Source organism: Toxorhynchites rutilus, chromosome 3 (genome assembly GCF_029784135.1).
Source record: "Toxorhynchites rutilus septentrionalis strain SRP chromosome 3, ASM2978413v1, whole genome shotgun sequence".
NCBI classification, from domain to species: Eukaryota; Metazoa; Arthropoda; class Insecta; order Diptera; family Culicidae; genus Toxorhynchites; species Toxorhynchites rutilus.
In genome coordinates, this window is record NC_073746.1 from 27519592 (window position 1) to 27542068 (window position 22477).

General features: G+C 37.4%; 1 pseudogene; it reads left to right on the forward strand.

Annotated features, from left to right (window-relative positions):
- The first annotated feature begins 21711 nt into the window (after positions 1-21711).
- Positions 21712-21836, forward strand: LOC129780737 (U4 spliceosomal RNA; annotated as a pseudogene).
- Positions 21837-22477: the final 641 nt, after the last annotated feature.

A 22477-nucleotide genomic window follows, 5' to 3' on the forward strand; every position in this document is an offset into this window, starting at 1 on the left:
TCGCAATGGGTTGAATAAACAGAAAATTCGTTTCCCATTTCAAATATGTTTTCTCTATATTAAAGTAACATGTTTTTACTGATAACATTGGTGAGTTTTTTTTCTCTTTATTTCATCCATACATAACACAGGATGCATCTCGTTTAGGACCACAGAGGGCGGTTTTCATCATATCTCGTTCCACTTCGGTATCTTTCATCTGATACGCACCATCCAACGACTGTTTACCATCCTTCTGTCATCATCATTCGGTAAGCACTGGTGGAGTGAACAAACAATACCCAACAACCAAAAAAGGGCCCTTTTCAGGGCCATCGAATCATTATCAAAGAGCTTAACGATGTAATTCTTCAAACATATCCAAAATCAGCAGAGAGCCTAACGAAATCCTACGTCAACTATGCGGTCGTGTCTCGGACACAACCCTCCTGTGACTTTTTATTTAGCGTCTAAACTATCGAACACAACAAATATGTTTAAATCTGAGTTATTAACTCAAGAGAAAGTCAATGAAAAGAATGTATACCAAATGTTTTGATTCGTTTTGTTCATGCTACCCACCACTAACCGTCTATGGCGCTGCGCACAGTACAACTGTAGCCATGTACAGCGGAAAAAATAGGTCGGTACAGGTACAGCGATTGTACCGAGTTGCTTGCATGGTTCTAGCGCTGTACATGGTGACAGACATACAACTGTATAATACTTATGACAGACATACAGCTGTACTTGCGTTGTACTTCGAAAATTGTATGTCTGTCACCATGTACAGCGCTAGAACCATGCAAGCAACTCGGTACAATCGCTGTACCTGTACCGACCTATTTTTTCCGCTGTACATGGCTACAGTTGTACTGTGCGCAGCGCCATAGACGGTTAGTGGTGGGTAGCATGAACAAACCGAATCAAAACACTTGGTAAAATTCTTTTTATTGACTTCCATTTGAGTTAATAATTCAGATTGGAGACTTGTTTGTTGTGTTTGATAGTTTAGACGCTAAATAAAAACTTTTTTCATTGAAATATTTGGTGAAAATTGGTCGAATTCCTGATTGTCAGTTTGACATGCGGCACAATGAACAACCAAAGTATGTCTGTCATGCTACGATTGTACTCGTACAACGCTGTACACGTACAGCGCTAGTACAGCTGTATGTCTGTCCCTGGTATTAGAAAGAGTTATAGAGTATTGATGGTTGAATATGAAAAAAATGTACACTGAGAAAAAAAAGTACTCTTTTTTTTATTTACAAAATAAAAATTCAATTTGCAATATCCAAAATACATATTTTTTAATTTTTTTCATACAAAATAGAAGTCATGCAGAAAGTAAAAAATTGGGCCCAAGATGGTAAAACAATTTTTGACAAACTTTGTGGAACATCGAGTTTTTAGGAATTTTCGAAACTTCGAATTTTTGTATGTTAACAATCATTTTTAGCCACAAATTATGAATCCTGATGTGATTTAAAACAAAAAAGGTTATTATCAATCTCCTTCTAAATGTAGCCATTCTCGAAATATTTAAAAAAATATTTCTAATTTATTGTCTTTTTTATAGTAAATAATCCCTTTTGATATGTTTGTCGTGTTATACCGTCATGTTCATGAAATTTTATGAATTTGCTTATAATTTCCAACAACTTTTCCAAATACATCATCATGGTTCATTTTTGACTTTCAACTTTTGAAAAGGGTAAGAGAAATCTTTGATAATTTATATCTAAAAAAAATATGCGTCGTACCGAAATAGTGTGTTAGAAAGAGTTATAAAGTATTGTTGGCTTAATTTGAAAAAAAATATACACTGAGAATAAAAATTAGTACTCTTTTTTTTTATTTACAAAATAAAATTTCAATTTGCGATATTAAAAAATATGTATTTTTTAATATTTTTTTTCAAATTTTTCATACAAAATAGAAGTCATGTAGAAAAATTTAAAAAATGGGCCCAAGGTGGTAAAACTATTTTTGACCAAATTTGTGGAACATCGAAATTTTAGGAATTTTCGAAACTTCGAATTTTTGTATATTAGCAATCATTCTTAGCCACAAATTATGAATTCTGATGTGATTTAAAACAAAAAATGTTATTATCAATCTCCTTCTAAATGCAACCATTCTCGAGATATTTAAAAAAATATTTCTAATTTATAATCTTTTTTATAGTAAATAATCTCTTTTAATATGTTTGACGTGTTATACCGTCATGTTCATGAAATTTTATGAATTTCCTTATAATTTCCAACAATGTTTTTGATTGATTGAAGTTTGTATTTGATTTTCTAGTTTCGCTGCGTTTTGTATTAACCCTTTCACGACCACGGGGACGCCGATGTCCCAAGCAAAAATCATGGATTAATTAAATATTCACGTAACCATTGTAAATTATTTTTTTTATTTTAATATTTCGGAATGTACCTTTTTATTATTTTTACTGGCAATACATAATAGCAACCATAGGGACATATTTGTGCCATAAATTTAAAAAAAAAAGGTAAAAGTTTTTTGAATTTTTAGTATAAATTATGTTTTTAGGGTGCCTATTGATTCATAACATATAGCTAAATTGATTTAATAAGGTACCGTAACCTTATGGTCCTGAAAGGGTTAACCCACATGTCTTCGAATGTTTCGTAACGTAACTCCTAAACATATGTCTTTACCATAACTATGTATTTGGAAAAATTATTGGAAATTATAAGCGAATTCATAAAATCTCATGAACATGATGGTATAACACGACAAACATATTTAAAGGGCCTATTTACTATTTAAAAGACGGGTGGGTAATGTCGGGGACATAACCGGAGTGACGTAGGACTATAAAAAGGGGACAGCTTTTGCTTAATATATATTTTAATTATATTATTTTATTTTCTTCTACCTACCTATCTACCTGAAAAATGAATTACTTTACTGTTTACTTTTTATGAACATGTTGGGGGGTCTGAAAAGAACCTTTGGTGTTGTGTTTTTGCGTTTTTTTTTACAAACTTGATTCTTGATTTTTTTCTAAAGGCTTTGTACTTATTAAATGCTCAACGCCGGGCATCTTTCGGCGTATGCATATATCGTACAATCAAAATGATGGCTGTGATAGGGAATGCATAGGTAGTCATCAACTCATTCACTATCATATATTTCATTATTGAGCACATTACCGTACCTTAAACTGTGGTTTCAGAGACGAATGAATTGTAAGATTTGTAGTATCCGTAAACAAAGTAAATAAAAATAAAAAAGAACTGAGGTTTTGGAGACGATCTGTTGAAAAATAAACGAACTATAAGAACTTAAAATAAGAACAGAGCAGCAGGAAATACATAGCTCATCATGTTGCTCCTTAGTTATTTTCCTATACAATGCAGATGTAACGTCAGTCAGTCAACCAAAGAAAGCAGTTCTTGCTACCGAGAAAATTCGTTAATGCCATCCTGCATACAATGTGTTGTAATTTGAAGCCACTTTTAATTCGGAAACTGTACATGGGTTTGTGAAAACTGAATGATCAATTTAAAAAACCCCAACCACTTCAAGAACAAGCATAAACAAAACAAAACAGTTTATATTATATGTCATATTATGTCACTTTAGAATGCATTGGTATTGTGAAAAACTTTTAATAACTCTTTTTTGAATGGTTTAATGGCCCTGTAAAGCGCCGTGTTTCACGGTGGCTGGTTTTGCCACCAAAGCGGTCTGTATAAACAAACTTTTTCTTTCTTCTACCTGCTGCCGTTTTGCGATTGCGTTTGCCACTCGCTGAAACTAGTTGTTGCCTTGACGAGCGCCGAACCGAAGCTGCTCTGTTCTTGATGCGTGTTTTCTGATTGTCGTGAGCAGCTTTGCAAGCCAACTCGAGCACTCCGACGGTCGAAACTCTATAACCGCTGTTAGGTATACTGGTGCTCCGCCACCAATCCGTTCGGCCTAGTTACCCTTGCGGAGCAATCAATGAATGCGACCAACAGGGAACTGGAAACATGCACGGTTCGAGTGAGACTTTGCCTTTCCCTTAACTTGTCCTCCTTTGTTACGTCAACACGTCCACGTTGCTGCTTGTTTTCTTTTTATGATGTGATGCGATGCGATGCTAAACGATGCCGTACAACCACACTGGTTTACGGTTTGAAAGAAAATGAGATATTTTTTTTGGATCCGCGCGCTTTATACTCTAGCGGTACACGCTCACAGGATAGAGACAAATCGGCAGACTCAGCCAAAGGGACGAGTCCAACGAGACGAACGAATGAGCGTTAAAAGGCAGCGATGGCAAAAAAATACATTCATTATGATTTGTTCGCTCGTTGGATTCACATGCAGGCTAAAAAGGGTCCTTTTCAGGATCACAAAATTATCTTCATTCTAAAGAGTTTATTGTTTTGTTATCACTCGATATCCCCATCTTGTTCGGCTAAACCTTCCTGTTTAGCGATTTGTTGCCACTCGCCACAGCTTTCACAGTTGGAAAATTTCTTCCCCTCCAGCTTTGTGACATGTTGTACAGTAAATTACATTCAATGCGACGTGCCGAAGCACCACTCAGTGTCGCATTGGAAACGATTTTAACCTGTAATTGAACATTTGCGATGACAGTGGTACAGTATCGACTTTCAATGTGGGGTCATAATTTGGATCTCTATGTTTACAAAAATGTCCAACTAAATAAGTCGCATTACATGTCCGTCCAATTAGCTAAATGTCGAACTAATTGTAAATTACTGTACTTTCAATCTGGAAACAATTTAAGAATTGGTGTAAATTGAATAATCAGAAAAGTCCCCAACTATCAATAAGCTCAGAACAACTGCCAAATTCACATACTCAGCAGATCCTGGCAAACAAATTATGAAAAAATCAAATTGTTTTTTATTATTATTTTGGATATTATTTTAGAAAGCATTGAACTATATTTCGTAAACTCTTTTTTGAAAGGTTTAATGGCCCTGATAAGCGCCTTGTTTTATGAAATGGTTCCAATTTAGAAAACTTTGTACTCGTGGTTTTGAAAAAACAGGAAGTGGGTTATATCTATGGTATAACCGCAAGAGTGACGTAGGACTATCGTTGATTTAGAGATCATTTGTTTGGAGTTGAATCTAAATCCATCCTGAATGAATGAATAAATAAATATTTGGGTGACTTCAAAAACGAGAGTGTTACGTTGGAGACTCAAGGTTTTATGCATCCAATATTGGATACAAAAAACCTTGTTCTGAAGAGTAATCTTCAGAAGCTTTCCTGCTAACTGCACTTGATTGACAAATCACAAAACCAAATGTATGTGGTCGCAGTATTATATGGATAGAAAACATTAAAATAAACTCGCTTGAATGTAATTTTCAATTCCAAGGGGAACTGGCAGATTATTTTTCAGCAACGATCATTTCTTTCCAGGTTTCCTCTCGATAACCAGCAAACGAAAAGAGTTGCGCGCGTGTATGTGTGTGTGTGGCGGCTGCTTCTATGTCTTCCCGAGGAACCGTATTTCGATGCTGATACTCTCTTGGTCACGAGAGTATCAGCATCGGCTTTTCTGCGCTCCCTCACAGTTAAAACAAACTGATTGCATTTCAGGTCAGGTCAGGCCAGGTAATGAATACCTCGATCCCTCGCCGTTCAGCTCGTTCAGTAACGATGTTGTCTTGTCGAAGTCCTCAGGCGTCGTGCACAAATTACGTAACGCTAAAAATCCGAATTTTGAACCACCTCTCCCCCCCCCCTTTCGTAACGCAATTTCCTATCTCTAATAAACAGAAAGTAACGCAACATCTACCCCCTCCCCCCTTATCGCGTTACGTAATTTGTGCACGACGCCTCACGAAAAATGAATGGGTTTCACCACCAGAATATCATTTCAGTATGCTTTTCGTGCGTGATTGAATCGAGAGAAGGTGTGGTTTACGATGGCAATTTGGAAGGCAAACTAGAGGAGAATGAACTCTCTGAGTATGAAAATTTCGGCGACTGAGCAATAATCGATTGAAAATTATATAATTTTCGCGATACGAAACATTTTCCGTTTTTCATGTTATGCATCCAATATTGGATACGAAAATATCCTACTGATGGGAAAGAATAATCTTCAGAAGCTTTCCAGCTAATTACACTTGATTGAAAAATTACGAAATCAAATGTAGTTGGTCGCTGTTTTCGCCATATAATTAGAAAACATTAAAATAAACTCTTTCGCATGGATGTGTTCTTCAATTCCCAGGGAACTGGCAGATTATTTTTCAGCAACGATTAGATCTTTCCGGAATTTTCTCGATGCTGTATGGCATCCAAACGAAAATTCTCGTTTCAGTTTGGCCTGCAAAAAACTTTTCTAAACTCTAATCCATCAAATCTGGAGCCCTGAAAAGGGCCGATGATTATATGCTAAGCTAAAATAGCACCCTCTCCTTGGATTCGATGGGCCAGCTGAATGTCCTTGGGCATGATGTGACGCGTTTTGCGTGGATAGCACACAAATTTGTATCTTCGAATAAGCCTCCTGCAGCGTCATAACCGCGGAACTTTGGAAGCGCAAGTCGGTTTTGAAGTCCTGAGCAATTCCACGATCCAAAAGCTGCAAAGGTAGCTTGCGGATCAGCAATTCGGTCGACTTCCGATAGCGATGAATTTCACGCAAAGTTCCCGGTCGATAGCGATGTGGCTTCTTCACCTATCCTGCGGCTGGTGCGCTTATCCGAGCTGCTTTCGTGTGCCTTACCACTGAAAGACTAACTAGCTATCTGCTTGGTCCCAAACAAACGAGTCGTCACGGTGCGAGAGTAGAGTAAGAAATGAACGAAAGCAAAGGAAGCGTCATTTTATAAACCATAAAAGTATAGAATCTAAACCCTACCCTTATTATATTCGTTGCTTACCCTGAGAGAGAAACGAATAACATCGAAGTAAGTATACAGTAATGTATTTGAATCCGGACACTTTGCGTTACATTTAATACCATACCGCAGCCACAACATTTTCTGCATGTTGAATTAATGCGATTGATAAGTAACTATCAAGAAACTATCAGTAACTATGTTAGCAACTATTAATCGCATAAATTCAACATGAAAAAAATGTTATGGCTGTGGTATGATATTGAATGTAATGCAAAGTGTCCGGATTCAAAAGCATTACTGTAAAAAAGAGTTAACTCGACTGAAATTTTTTCGGTTCGACCTGCAAAAACGAAATTAAGAGCCCCCGCCGACTGCAGACTGACTTGTCGACCGATAGTTCGGTCGGCTTCTTAATCAGTACGGAGAAAAAAAGTCTGTAGTGTACAGCATAATGCATAGACGTAAGTATGAGCTTCCCCATCTCACATTCCAATAAGAATTATGAGTTTCCAAGTGGGCGCGCTACATACGGATACGAATGATTTCAATAACCTGTTTTCGAAGCTATCATTAAGCTATTGAAACAATTTTTCGATTCAATAAATAGCAATCATATAACTCTTGGACATTTTATCTTTTGTATGAAATGATTATCATACTGTTCCGTTGATCCGAAGCAGAATGAATCACGCTTAAAGATAGAATGGATTTTTTCTTGGAATTTAGTCAGCAGAAATAATGCCCTTTCCCAACAATTAAAAACGACAAACGGTAAACAGTTTCATCAAAGTGATTTCTTCGATATGGGGATATATTCACTACATCATGTCATATATTTCATATTTTTCATTATGAAATCCATATCCATGGCACCTATCGGTATCGAATTATCATCGACACCACGATTTTCGCTAAATGCTCCTTTCAGTTCGGCCTGTAAAAAACTTTTCTGAACTCTAATCCATCAAATTTGGAGCCCTGAAAAGGGCTGTTGATTATATGCTAAGCTAATACAGCACGCTCTCCTCGGATACGATGGGCCAGCTGGATGTCCTTGGGCATTATGTGACGCGTTTTGCATGGATAGCTCACAAATTGGTATCTTCTAATAAGCCTCCTGCAGCGTCATAACCGCGGAACTTTGGAAGCGCAAGTCGGTTTTGAAGTCCTGAGCAATTCCACGAACCAAATGCTGCAAAGGTAGCTTGCGGATCAGCAATTCGGTCGACTTCTGATAGCGACGAATTTCATGCGAAGTTCCCGGTCGATAGCGATGTGGCTTCTTCACGCTTCCTGCGGCTGATGCGCTTATCCGAGCTGCTTTCGTGGTGCCTTACCACCGAAAGACTAACGAGCTGTCTGCTTAGTCCCGATGAAACGAGTCCTCACGGTGCGAGAGTAGAGTAAGAAATGAACGAAAGCAAGGGAAGTGTCATTTTATAAAACATAAAAGAATCGAATGTAAACCCCACCCTCTTTATTGTATAAGCTTACTGTATACTCACGAATATAATAAGGGTGGGATTTAGATTCTATACTTTTATGGTTTATAAAATGACGCTTCCTTTGCTTTCGTTCATTTCTTACTCTACTCTCGCACCATGAGGACTCGAGCTCGTTAGTCTTTCGCAGACAGCTCGTTAGTCATTCGGTGGTAAGGCACACGAAGTCAGCTCGGATAAGCGCACCAGTAGCAGGATAGGTGGAGAAGCCACATCGCTATCGACCGGGAACTTCGCATGAAATTCGTCGCTATCAGATATCGACCGAATTGCTGATCCGCAAGCTACCTTTGCAGCATTTGGTTCGTGGAATTGCTCAGGACTTCAAAACCAACTTGCGCTTCCAAAGTTCCGCGGTTATGACGCTGCAGGAGGCTTATTTGAAGATACCAATTTGTGTGCTATCCATGCAAAACGCGTCACATCATGCCCAAGGACATCCAGCTGGCCCATCGTATCCGAGGAGAGCGTGCTATATTAGCTTAGCATATAATCAACAGCCCTTTTCAGGGCTCCAAATTTGATGGATTAGAGTACAGAAAAGTTTTTTACAGGCCGAACTGAAAGGAGCATTTAGCGAAAATCGTGGTTTCGATAATAATTCGTTACCGATAGGTGCCATGGATATGGATTTCCTTATGAAGAATATGAAATACATGACATGATGTAGTGAATATATCCGAAGAAATCACTTTGGTGAAACTGCATTATAAAATTATTTGTGTACGAATGCCGCAATCGATAGTCGACTCTAATTTGCGCTGGGTAATTTCCTCGGAGGACTCGATTCCTCCTTTGAGCATTAATAATCTCTTTCTGGCAAAACGATGTGCTATGAATCACATTATTTGAATGATAGAATGAAGAAGTTTTCTGCCAATTTCCTTCAACCTCCAAACGTATCTTTCTCCCGTTTGTCGTTTTCGCGTTCGCTAATCCTTTCTCACAACACCCATTTCTAGTTTGAGAAATTGTTGAGTAAACATTGTTTGCCAGTGCGCGTAGAGCGGGAATTCCTAAAGATTCATTGCACCTCTAATAAATTGCCGAAAGACGTGGTCTTACGTTGATCGCACTTGATTGAAAAAATCCAAAACGAAATGTATTTGGTCGAAGCATTATATGAGTAGAAAACAAATAATCGCTCGAAAATGACTTGATTTTCGCGATGTGAAACATTTTCCGTTTTTCATGTTATGCATCCAATATTGGATACGAAAATTTCCACTGATGGGGAAAAAAATATTCAGAAGCTTTCCTGTTAATTGCGATTGATTGAAAAATAACAAAACCAAATGTATTTGGTTGCAGTGTTATATGGATAGAAAACATTAAAATAAACTATTTCGCATGAATGTATTTTTCAATTCCCAGGGGAACTGGCAGATTATTTTTCAGCAACGATGATAGCAACGAGAATTCCGCGCGTGTATGTGTGTGTGGCGGCTGCTCCGATGTTTCAAACGGAACCGTGGCATCACTCTCCTCCTGATGGATTCCCTTTTGGCCTTAGGTACACAAACAGGCTCTTGGTGACACCGTTCATCAGCGTTTTCATGATAAACGAAATTAGCTTCACAACAACAGCGACAACATGCTCCAATCGCTGTTCAATCATAACTGAGTGGGTTTACGAGCGGCGCTCGCTTATATACCGATTGGTGATTTCAATAGCCTGTTTTGAAAGCAATTTTAAGACTATTGAAACAAGTTTTTGGATGAAAAAGTAACAAGTATATGACGCGTAGACATTTTATCTTTCAAATGAAGTGTTTATCATACCATTTCGTTCAGTTGTTTAAGAGCTATTAACGCTCAAAATCTCGGTCTCCAGCGTAACGCTTTCGTTCTCGAAACTTTGGTTTTACACCCCGGTATAGAAATGAAAGACGTAGTCCTACGTCAAAAACCATTTCGAACGCCCTCGATGCCGCCTTGTTCTGGATTTGCCACCAAAGCAGATTGTATAAAGAACAAACTATTTTCTTCTGCTACCAGCTGCCGTTTTGCGATTGCGTTTGCCACTCACCACTCGCTGCAACTGCCTGTTGACTTGATGTCCACCGAACCGAATGTGTTCTGTTCCGAATGCGGGTTTTGTTTTCGGCGCGAGCAGCTTTGGCAGCTAACTCGATCACTTCGGTGGCCGAAACTATATAACGCCGGCTTGGTGGACTGGTGCACTGGTACTAATGCGCTCGGCCTAGCTACCCTTGCGGGGAACTCCAGACCGACACGATTCGAGCGGGTTTTGCCTTTCCCTTAATTTTTCCTCCTTTGCCATGTCCAGATTTGGCTGCTTGGTTTGGTTTGTTGATGTGTTGTGATGCGAACTGATGTGGTGTACGGTTTGAATGAGAATGATCGTTACGGCAGCGGAGCGGGGATTTTTAAGCTGACTGGCTGGCTCGAGAATTACGCATGTGTGAGACTGCGACCAATGTTTCGTTCATTTTTCTCTTTTTCCTTTCCAATCGTGCTTCATTCTATTTCGCTGCTGCTCTGGTTGCCCGTTTTGGGCGGTACGATTTGAGGAGCACAAAATGGACCAATCAAAAATGGGCACATAGTGCATTTTGACAATGCTTGATATTTCACAATTATTCAATTATTTATCTCAAGAAAAATGAAATGTTATTCGTTATGATAGATGCGTAGATATATTTCCTATCAATTGATGCAGAAACCTTTGCGATCTATTGAGAAATGCTCGAGTTATAAACGTTCCAAATCTTGCATTTTTTCCTACTTGTTCAGTGCCTAGATTTCCATTTCACCCCCTATATCTTCCGGTTAGACGTAGTCCTACGTCAAAAGACAATTAATTACAAATATTTTTTTAAATATCTCGAGAATGGCTACATTTAGAAGGAGATTGATAATAACCTTTTTTGTTTTAAATCACATCAGGATTCATAATTTGTGATTAAAAATGACTGCTAGCATACAAAAACTCGAAGTTTCGAAAATTCCTAAGAATTCGATGTTCCACAAAGTTCGTCAAAAACAGTTTTACCATCTTGGGCCCATTTTTTAAATTTTCTACATGACTTCTATTTTATATGAAAACATTGAAAAAAATATTAAGGAATACATATTTTTTTATATCGCAAATTAAAATTTTATTTTGTGAATAAAAAAAGAGTACTAATTTTTCTTCTTAGTGTATATTTTTTTCAAATTAAGCCAACAATATTCTATAACTCTTTCTAACACACTATTTCGATACGACTCAAATTTTTTGAGATATTAATTATCAAAGATTTCTCTTACTCAAATCGATACGCCCTTTTCAAAAGTTACGCTTGAGTCAAAAAATGAACCGTGATGATGTATTTGGAAAAGTTGGTGGAAATTATAAGCAAATTCATAAAATTTCATGATCATGACGGTATACCACTACAAACATATTAAAAGGGATTATTTACTATAAAAAAAGACAATAAATTAGAAATATTTTTTAAAATATTTCGAGGATGGCTACATTTAGAAGGAGATTGATAATAACCTTTTTTGTTTTAAATCACATCAGGATTCATAATTTGTGGCTAAAAATGATTGCAAACATACAAATATTCGAAGTTTCGAAAATTCCTAAAAATTCGATGTTCCACAAAGTTCATCAAAAATAGTTTTACCATCTTGGGCCCATTTTTTAAATTTTCTGCATGACTTCTATTTTGTATGGAAAAATTAAAAAAAAATTAAAAATATGTATTTCGGATATTGCAAATTTAATTTTTATTTTGTAAATAAAAAAAAGAGTACTAATTTTTTTTTCTAAGTGTACATTTTTTCATATTCAACCATCAATACTCTATAACGAAACTAAACCAAACTGCGACAAAATCCGAGAAACTTTTGGAAATTCGTCAACAGTAAGAGGAAAAACTCAACTCTCCCAAGCAACGTGCTCTATGACGACGTCGAAGCGAGTACTCATACTGAATGCTGTGAGCTTTTCGCCAAGTTCTTTACATCCGTGTTTGACCATATACCAGCCAGTGAAGCTCAAGTTAAGTTTGCCTCCTTTGGTGTTCTTTCGGACGTCATAAGTTTGACGACGTTCGTGGTCACTCCTGCCATGGTGATCTCCGCTGCAAAAAAATTAAAAAGTTCGCTTTCGCCGGGTCCTGACGGCATACCATCGGTATTGTTCTGCCGCTGCGCTGCTGATCTAGCCGAGCCACTTTCTGTCATCTTTACCCGATCACTCAATGATGGAGTATTCCCTGAAATTTGGAAGGAGTCTTTCATGTTTCCTGTCTTCAAAAACGGTGATAAGCGAAACGTCAGGAACTATCGTGGAATAATAAGTTTGTCGGCTGCGTCCAAGCTATTTGAGATCATCGTCAGTGAAGTTATTCTCACTCAATCCAAGCGTTACATCTCTACCGATCAGCACGGCTTCATGCCCGGCAGGTCGGTCACCACGAATCTGTTGAACTTCACCAACACCTGCATTACTGCTATGGAGGACAAGGCTCGATGTCATCTATACCGATCTGAAGGCGGCTTTCGATAGGATCGACCACAACATACTTTTGGCTAAACTATCACGTCTCGGATCATCTGCAAAACTCGTGTCGTGGATGAGATCATACCTGACGGAAAGAAAACTGCGCGTTCAAATTCATGGCTGCGTTTCCTCGTGCTTCTGAAATTCTTCTGGAGTCCCTCAAGAAAGCAACTTAGGCCCTTTGTTGTTCATATTATTTTTTAATGACATTGCTGCGAAATTAGGGTTGAACTGCAAATTCATTTATGTTGATGATTTGAAAATATTCTGCATGATCCGTTCAGCTGAAGACTGCCAACGCTTGCAACATTTGCTGAATGTGTTTGTTGACTGGTGCCATCTAAACAAACTGATTATCAGCGTACCGAAGTGCTCCGTTATGACGTTCCATCGTTCCAAAAGTCCGTTACAGTTTGATTACTGCATCGACGATGCTTTGCTTGAAAGAGTTGAAAAAGTTACTGACCTTGGAGTAGTGCTGGATCAGAAATTGAACTTCAACGCTCATTACACCTCAATCATTGCTAAGGCAAACCGACAGCTCGGATTTATTTCGAAGATTGCGAAGGATTTCACTGACCCATACTGCTTGAAGTCCTTATATTGCGCTTTAGTACGACCAATTCTCGAAACTGCAGCCGTTGTTTGGACTCCAAATGTGATTTTCTGGAATTTAAGGATTGAGCGTGTACAGCGAAGATTCATCCGGTTGGCCTTGCGTCATCTACCTTGGCGCGATCCATTGAATCTTCCTGCTTACCCGGATCGATGCAGACTTTTAAGCTTGGACACCCTTGAGAGAAGACGCAGAATACAACAGGCAATTTTCGTATCAAAGCTGTTCAATGGGGAAGTTGATTCTCCTCGGCTACTTTCATTACTGGACCTTCGTGATGCTCAACGACCTCTCCGACAGCGATATTTGCTACAGAACAGATTTCATCGTACTTTATTCGGATACAACGAACCGCTGTCGTCGATGATTCGAACTTCCACATTAGTGGAGGATCTATTTGATTTCGGCGAGACATCCAACCGCTTTAAAAAAAGATTAACTAGTTCGTCGATTGTATAAATAATTGTACTATATTTTTATATATTTATTCATTAAGACCACAGATGTCAGATGAATCAGATTTAAATAAATAAATAAATAAATAAATAAATAAATAAATAAATAACTCTTTCTAAGACACTATTTCGGTACGACTCATAGTTTTTGAGATATAAATTATCAAAGATTTCTCTTACTCAAATCGATACGCCCTTTTCAAAAGTTACGTTTAAGTCAAAAAATTCTCAATTGCTGTGAAAAACTCATAGTTCCTCCAAACCAAACGGAATACACACTTTCATTGGAATCAAAAATACAAGTTTTTAAAATCTGCATTTTTAGGACGATTTCATTTGGAATTGCTGATAAAGTATCAATATACAGGTAAACATCGATATAACGTACATTTCACTTTCAAAATTGTGCGTTGTATCGAATTGTACGTTATATCGAAGCATAATAAGGTACTCACAAACGTAGTCTATAATACATTATTGTGTTGCTGTTTTAGTAAAGTTAATAAATAACTTCAATCAGAAGACGAAGCCAGCCTTTCTCATGATGTTTCCCTTTGTACTGTTGATTAAAGCTTGATTCATTTAGAATCCGAAATCACAAAACCAGCTGTATTTCGGAATTGATTGAAGGCACAAAACTTGTTTTAGCATCACAATACGGATAATTCATTGTTCTATCAGAAAAAAAGCATTGAAAAAAAATTTCCTTCGCACTTTGGAAATGTGTACGTTATATCGAGGTAAAATGTACGTTATATCGAGTGACGTTATATCGAGGGTACGTTATAACGAGGGTACGTTATATCGAAGTTTCCCTGTAGTTCACAAACTGTGCACAGTCGTAATGATTTACTGTTGTGTAATTTTAAGATGGCTGCAGATTGGTTTTGCAATTTTGACTCATCTGGTAGTATACTAAGCGCCTTGATTTACACCTGTTTGAGACTTTGGCAGTTATTGCGATTGACGTTGGTCGCAAATTGCATTTGCGACTCGGGCATGTGTGGCGCTAATATTTACTGTGTGCCAATACACCCAGGTTTTTTTTTACGCGGGGGATACGTACCTCGTAAAAAAAACCGCGTTAATTAGAAAATCCGCGTAAAAAACCGCGTTTATTCGAAAATCCGCGTTAATTGGAAAATCCTCGTAAAAAAAACCTCGTAAAAAAAACCGCGGAAAAAAAACCGGGGGAAAAAAACCGCGTAAAAAAATCTGGGTGTATATAAATTCCCTATGCGTGCTCATGATGATAACGCGCGCATGAGATGTTTAGTTCAAAAGACCGCTAGTAACCAACTGACAGGATATTGAACAATATTGCCAACAAACGACACAATATTATTCCGTTTGTCCAATATATTTTCAAAATTTTGAAAATAACACAATATATTTCACAACCTTCCAATATTGCCCATAGACAAACAATTATTTTGCACAAACCAAATCATGTTCGAGTTTGATTTTGAATATTAATCATGAATGTACTGTTGTTAGCTGTATTTTGCCATGCAAATTTCAAGTAAAATGCAATACTAACATTATATTATCCACCAGTTTCCAAAAGGATGATACTGAACCATGGGAGTAATAATATGCAACTTCCATGGTCCCATTTTCTACAGCTTTTCTCTCAAGCGTTGAGGAGAATATTTTCACGTGTTCCACCCGGTCCCATCATCTTCGCACCAGATTCAAATTAGGCAATCACGGCTAGATTGCAACGCTTCACCTCTGCTCGCAGATTCAACAGCATCACAGGAAGGTGAAACTGGTTCAATATATTCTGCTCATCCGACGACGATGTGATATTTGGTGGAAACTACAGGTGTAATTGCGGAGAAATGGCTCACATCGTCACAGAGTGAGTGATTAAATTTCCGTTTGTTCCTGGATGGTCGCACCAGATACGAATACCGAAACGGTATTAGAATATATTTGATATCCGATACTCACATTAATCAGCTTAACGAATGGAATCGATTTCCTGCGTTACCTCATGGATGTGTGCTCTCGCGTCAATAAATATGCGGTAAGCTAGACTTCGAAGGGATCACACAAAACAGGGAAGAAATTTCCTACAATTCAATGTAATCAATCATTGTCTTAATCGTGGAATGCTACCATCAATTATATTGACTTTATTATATTGTATCATTACAATCCTTTTTCTTCCATCTCTTTCAGCGACAGGTTTTTATCTCTCTGTTATATCGAAACGGATCATGATAGACAATTGGTAGCCATATTTCGATAATAATAATAATCAAAACGAAAAGGTCCATCTTCGAAAGTGTTTTCCATTACAGCGACAGCATCATTTCTCCAGCTTCCCAGGGCCAATGAATTCATTCCCTGTTTCAGCCCACGAAACCGTCCCAAATCTCTCGCAGCAAAACTCGTTGGCGGCGGGGGCGACGCTGACGACGGCAGTCAATGGCAGCAAAAAATCCTATGAATTAATAATCAGCTGGAAGTCGCCTTTCACTTCGCTTTAAATACTCCATAAATCAAATTTAAGACTTCATAAATAATCTTCGAACGGGCCGTCGTAGCTTTTGACCGACCTGCTTGGTCTTGTGTTGCGCCGCCGTTGCTGATAGAGGCTTCTCCCTCCCGCTGCTCGGTCATTTCTTCTTCAGAAATAAGAGAAGAAAAAACTCGTCATTTTCGCTTGAGATATGCGGAGCAAAACCAGATTCGGGACAGAGTCGTCGAGCCGTCGAGGGGGGGCGCTCCTAGGTGATACCCTCATGAGCCAGCACGATACGGGGGTTCATAAAGGAATCCACATAAAATTATGCAAATTTAATAGAATATCATCGAAACTCATCAAAATAGTCGTAACGAATGTCATGAGCGACACGGGGTGTGAGATTGGCGCGACCTGGAAATGTACCGAATGTGGTTGGTTATTTCATCGAATTTTACGATGCGTACATGCGTGGTTACTATCGGTGTCGGAAATTTGTTTGAGAGGGAAAACAAAACCTAACCGATACGATCGTCATCAAATTGATTAGATCAAACTTCGTCGGGAGAGCGAAGAGACTCTCGACAACTGTCCGTAAGTTAGTTTATGTCCAATTATTCAGCAACACTAGTAACGTTTAATTTTGATGAGCTACCGTTCGCATTTGATAAGGTGAGGTAGTTTATGGGCCACCATGAGCACACGAAAAAATCGATTTCTTTACGCAAAATTAAAAGCTTTGTTTAGCTTAGATGGAATAATCCGATTTAGGACTAGATGATTTGTTGTCATTTTAAAGATAATTCCATTAGAAATCTTCTCATTAGAAAAATTTTTATTAGAAGATTTTTGAATGAAATTATTGTAGAATTTATTAACCAAAATAAGGGGAAGTAAATTTGAACGAACATCTATTAGGGCGATTTTTTCACCAGCAAAATCATTCATAATGGATAGACACGGGTTGTGATCACTTGGTGTCAGATTTGGACCATCAGGTTGATGCCCAACGAACCTCTGACGAGTCGATTCCAATGTATGTGGCTGAAGAGGCACAATTCCTATTATATTAGCCAAAACCAGTCACGATTAGAGATGTGCCATCCACTCATGAGCTGTTCATTCGAATCGCTTCATCATAGTGAGCGGTTTCGGATCGACTCGCAATCAAAAAAACGCAGCTCATCAGCTCATTACGGAGCTGGAGCTGATGAGCTGTTGAGCTGTTGAGCTGATGAGCTGTTGAGCTGTTGAGCTGTTGAGCTGATGAGCTGCTGAGCTGTTGAGCTGAAGAGCTGTTGAGCTGTTGAGCTGTTGAGCTGTTGAGCTGCATAGCTGTGGAGCGCAAAAGCTGCAGAGAGTGAATTGCGAGACGCGAAAGGATTTTTCGTCTCCCGCGCTTCATGGCATGACGTCAGTTTGTTTTCGTGTATCCCTCTTCGTACTTTAGCTTTAGCAGAGATGCCAGATAGGAAGAAAGGTTTTTGTTTTGAAGATATTTAATCGATCGTTACTTCATTAAATTTTTCTTATATGGCCAAACAAAATAATAAACATTATTATATGCTTGTAAAAAAATTTGATATATTACATTGTTATTTAAACATTACTGTGGAAACACATACATTTATTTCCGCGTGCAGAATCAAAACAATTCAAAAAACCACCCGGCATAAATGTTGGTGATTGATATTGGTCCTTTTTTGTTACCTTTGTGATTTATTTTTATATCCTCGGATGCAAAAAAAAATCTCGATGGTTTTTTTCAAAAAACGTTGTCTCGGCCAATATTCCTGGAGGCATTTTATTTGGCTACTGCTGGTTTTTCTGTTGTTCAAGTTCAGCATATTCTAAGCATCTTCTATGTTGGATTTCAGCATTCAGTATTTGTTGTATATTACAAATTAAATTCGTTTATTTTTTGCTTTCCGTCTATTAAGAAAATGCACACTATGCAATGTCCCATTGTGATTACGTTTCATATGCAATTGTGTGGACAACTGCAAAATTCAACTGAGCTGAAGAGCTGTTCCAAATGAACAGCTCACTTGTATGAGCTGAACGGCTCTGAGCCGCTCATCATGATGAGCTGATTTGCCCATCTCTAGTCACGATTGCTACCCAGGGTTGCCATAATAAAATCTGTGTTTTTGGTCTCAAAAAATCTTTTTATCTGTGTTTTTTCTCAGAAAATCTGTATCGAAATCTGTATTAACTCTTTGCGATCATTAGTCTGCTCTCAACCACCACAGCAAAGAAGTATACTAATATTAAAATTTATGCAACATTGTTTCAGTTCACACTTTTTCTAAACGACTTTTGATGTCTTGTGAACTTATTCACGAACCAAAATGGTGCTACTATGAATAATAGATAACAGTATTCAGTATAAACAAAAGTTGTCATTCGTGCTCGCGGAAAGGTTTAATGGAAAACTCCATGTATTGCGGCACTGTACAGATGTAAAGGGTATTGTTTTGTATGTTCAAAAAGAGAGATAGAAGGCGAAAAGCGACAAACTTATTTTTTCGGTGATACATGCGACAGATATCACGCGCAAAAGAATTATACCAAATATTTTTTAATTATGAACATAAGAACATAAAAACATTCATTCTTTCTAAATACTCATCAGAACTTTACAGAAACAAAAGAAATCTTGTTCATCTTACAAAGTTATACATCACTGCTTCTTCAAGTAAAAATAATTGCGATCAGTACGACATACATGTCGAATCTTAAGACCACCGCAAAGAGTTAAGTTTATAAGTTCATTTAGCTGACCCGGCTAACTTTGTCGTGCCCAAAATTGATTTTTTTGTATGAATATGAATACTTCACGTTCACGTTCGTGGCTTGAATTCCAGAAAATTGATTGATAAATCTTTCAATTGGCATGTGCTAGTTCTAGGCACGAATGAATTTGAAAGTCTAAAATTCTATAATAGAAAATAAATATCAATCTATAATTTGCAATTAACTCTATCTGATTACCAAGCTCGAGAGCAGTTTCAAATTGCTCAGTTTTTTTTCCGATTTTTTCCTTTTTCCTTCTAAATTTTACAAAAAAAAAACAATTTTTCTCACCGTTACATCGATCTACGAAGGTATCTCAGCTCAAATCGGACAATCTTTACTCGAATTTGATAACCACATTTTGGCGATTCATTTTTCATTTTCCACCTGAAAATCCATGATTATTTAAAAAATGGCGAAACATAAACATCAATATCGTCAAAATCAATTATATTTTTAAAATTAATAAATTAACAAAATAAATTAACTCCAATCGGACAAACTTATCATTGTAGAACAAATGCGTAATCATTTTTTTCGATTTCACTTTTCATTGCAGTACATATGCGTAGGTCATTTTTTTTAAATTTTCCTTTTTTAAAATATTCTTCGAAGCATTCTATCATTCTAATTTGAGTGGAGACAGACATAACAATATATAGACGACTCAAATCTGATCAGCCGTTCTCTTGTGGTGATAAGTTATAGGTACGTTACGTTTTGAAGCATAATCTTAGCTTTGGTTGGCATATTTATTATGAATTTGACGATGTTGATGGTATCCACGTAAAAATTCGCATTTACTGTGCTTTAGTAGTAAAAAGATAAACAGTGATATCTATCTATTGTAAAACTAGCTGATGACGCAGACTTTCTTCTTAGATTGAGCAGTATTACACGGTGCACATGAATGCCAAAATGGCTCTCATTCAGACTGATTCGAATGCTATAGGAATAAAATTGATGAGTTGGGAAAAATACTATTTTGATTAAGCCTAACAAATATTGGATCGTTATTTTGGAAAATCTGTAAATCTGTATGGAAACCTGAAAAAATCTGTAATCTGTATCTACAGATTCTTGGTTTCGAAAAGACTGAAAAATCTGTATAAATACAGATTATTCTGTAGATATGGTAACTCTGTTGCTACCTTCAGGCATACATGCAGTGTTGCCACATTTAAATCTGTCCCAGAGGGGTTAAAAATCTTTCTCATCTGAACTTTTTATTCCAAAAATCTGTACTAAAAATCACTACCATCGACAATATTCGTTGTAGAGAACAATCAATTTTATTAGTATGAAAACAATACTCATTTATTTACTACAAATACTACATTTACACTATTTCGCTTGTTTACCACATCGGAAGGGACCCGGTGCTATGCCGCTCTGTTTGTCCCATTTGCAATCACCATAGTAATTTGGTCGGGCGAATATCGGAACTTCTTCATCCACGTCTTTTATGAGAACAAGCGAAGGTCCGTGATTGCGAAGTAAAGATGCTTCAGTCGACATTTTAACATTCCCCGCTCAGAATCGGCCCCCTATGCCAAAGTAATGCGAACATGGTTGACCCACACGAAGCATAACTCTAAGGGACAAAATTGGAAGGTATAGGGGTTCAAAAACTCCTGAAAATGTAAGAGTAAGAGTTTCAATTGAGCAGTCACGGAGACGGTTTGTGCACAAGTATATTGTTGTTTCGTTTCGATTTAAAGTGCAATATCAACAAAATCATTTTAACATAGGCATTAAATGTACGTTATCATATATGTCGCGAAAGGAATTGTGAAGAAATGCTTCAGACAATCGCTCTACATGGGCTTTCACGTGTAATGGAGAGAATCGTTTCCATAGGCGTGGGGTTGCAAACAAGTAGAACTTTCGCTATTGGGTGTATTACCAATCAAAGGGAACCCAAAGTACTATATTTACACTCTCCTAAGGTTACAGTATACAGATTTTTAACCGTTTTAGCAACTGAGTGCGATTCTGCGCGTGGATTGTTAAAATGACGACAAAACGCTCTCTGTCGCATCATTGAGCGATTGTTTTAAACTACTTTTTTTTCAATCTTCTGAAGTGGTTTTGCTTTTGAACAATGTATCAAGCAATACCATTGTTTGCGACATCAGCATTAGGAGAGATTACAAACTGTTTGCTAGTTGGCGCGAGACTAGAAAGCGATCATTGGAAATCGTGAACTGTTTATTGATACCCAATAAGTTATAAACGGGCGGGGCTAATCTGCAATATCTCCTCTCTCTACAGTGTCCGAACGAACGAGCGTTACATTTGGATTTTGAGCGAGCGATTTACGCACGCGTTATTCGCAGTGGTATATAAAAATTAGTGATGAAACGGTTGAAGTTTGGCCGGCGGCCGGTAAGTAAATACAAAATTGAGAGAAACGGCAAATAAAGTGTTTAATGTAAGAAAGAAATAAACACATTTTTGAATAAAAATTTTGAGCGAAAATTAAATGTTTCGTTTAGAATGAGTATTCAATTTAGCTCTGCGCAGTGGCGATATCGTAACCAATGAGGTTAAACCGAGATGCGATTATTGCTAATTGAAAAAAATCGTATTTAATAGTTTATCATGTTTTCTACAATGAATTTAGACCGGTTTTAATCTGATAATGGTTTTATGCTATCATAAATAATTTTTTGTGAGTGTATTGAGATAATTCAAATACTGGCCGAGTAAGAGCAAGAGTTACATGCAATCAGCAATCAATTATTTTCATAGAGACTAAGAACAAAGAGCTAGTCTGAGAGGGGGTACACTCACTTCACTACAAATCCAAATTACTATGATCGGCGAAAAAATCACTAATTTGAAGACTCAACCATTGTTAGGCTTGGCGTTGGGTTTTTATATATTCGAGGTAATTCCACATGTTCCTGCATCAAAAAAGTATTTGTATAAGACGAGACTGCACAAAGAACACCGAACTTACTTCGTATGAGAATATCTTCAATCGCTGGAGAGGTCGTTTTAATTACTTACAAGAAGATCAAAATTATCTGATTGCAACCTTCTTAGACCTGAGGCTCAGGTCAGATTTAGGTGTTCTCGAAACGTAAACAGACAGACCAAAAATCATTAAAATCAAAATTATCTTACAAAAATATCTTAAGACGAATCTTCTGAGAATAATAACTCATAGCAGTCTTCAACGTTAAACGAAACGAAAGCGATGGAGCTGAATAAATCTTTGATAATATGAGTTGATAATCATTCAAATTCAATAACAATTTGACATATCAGTAAT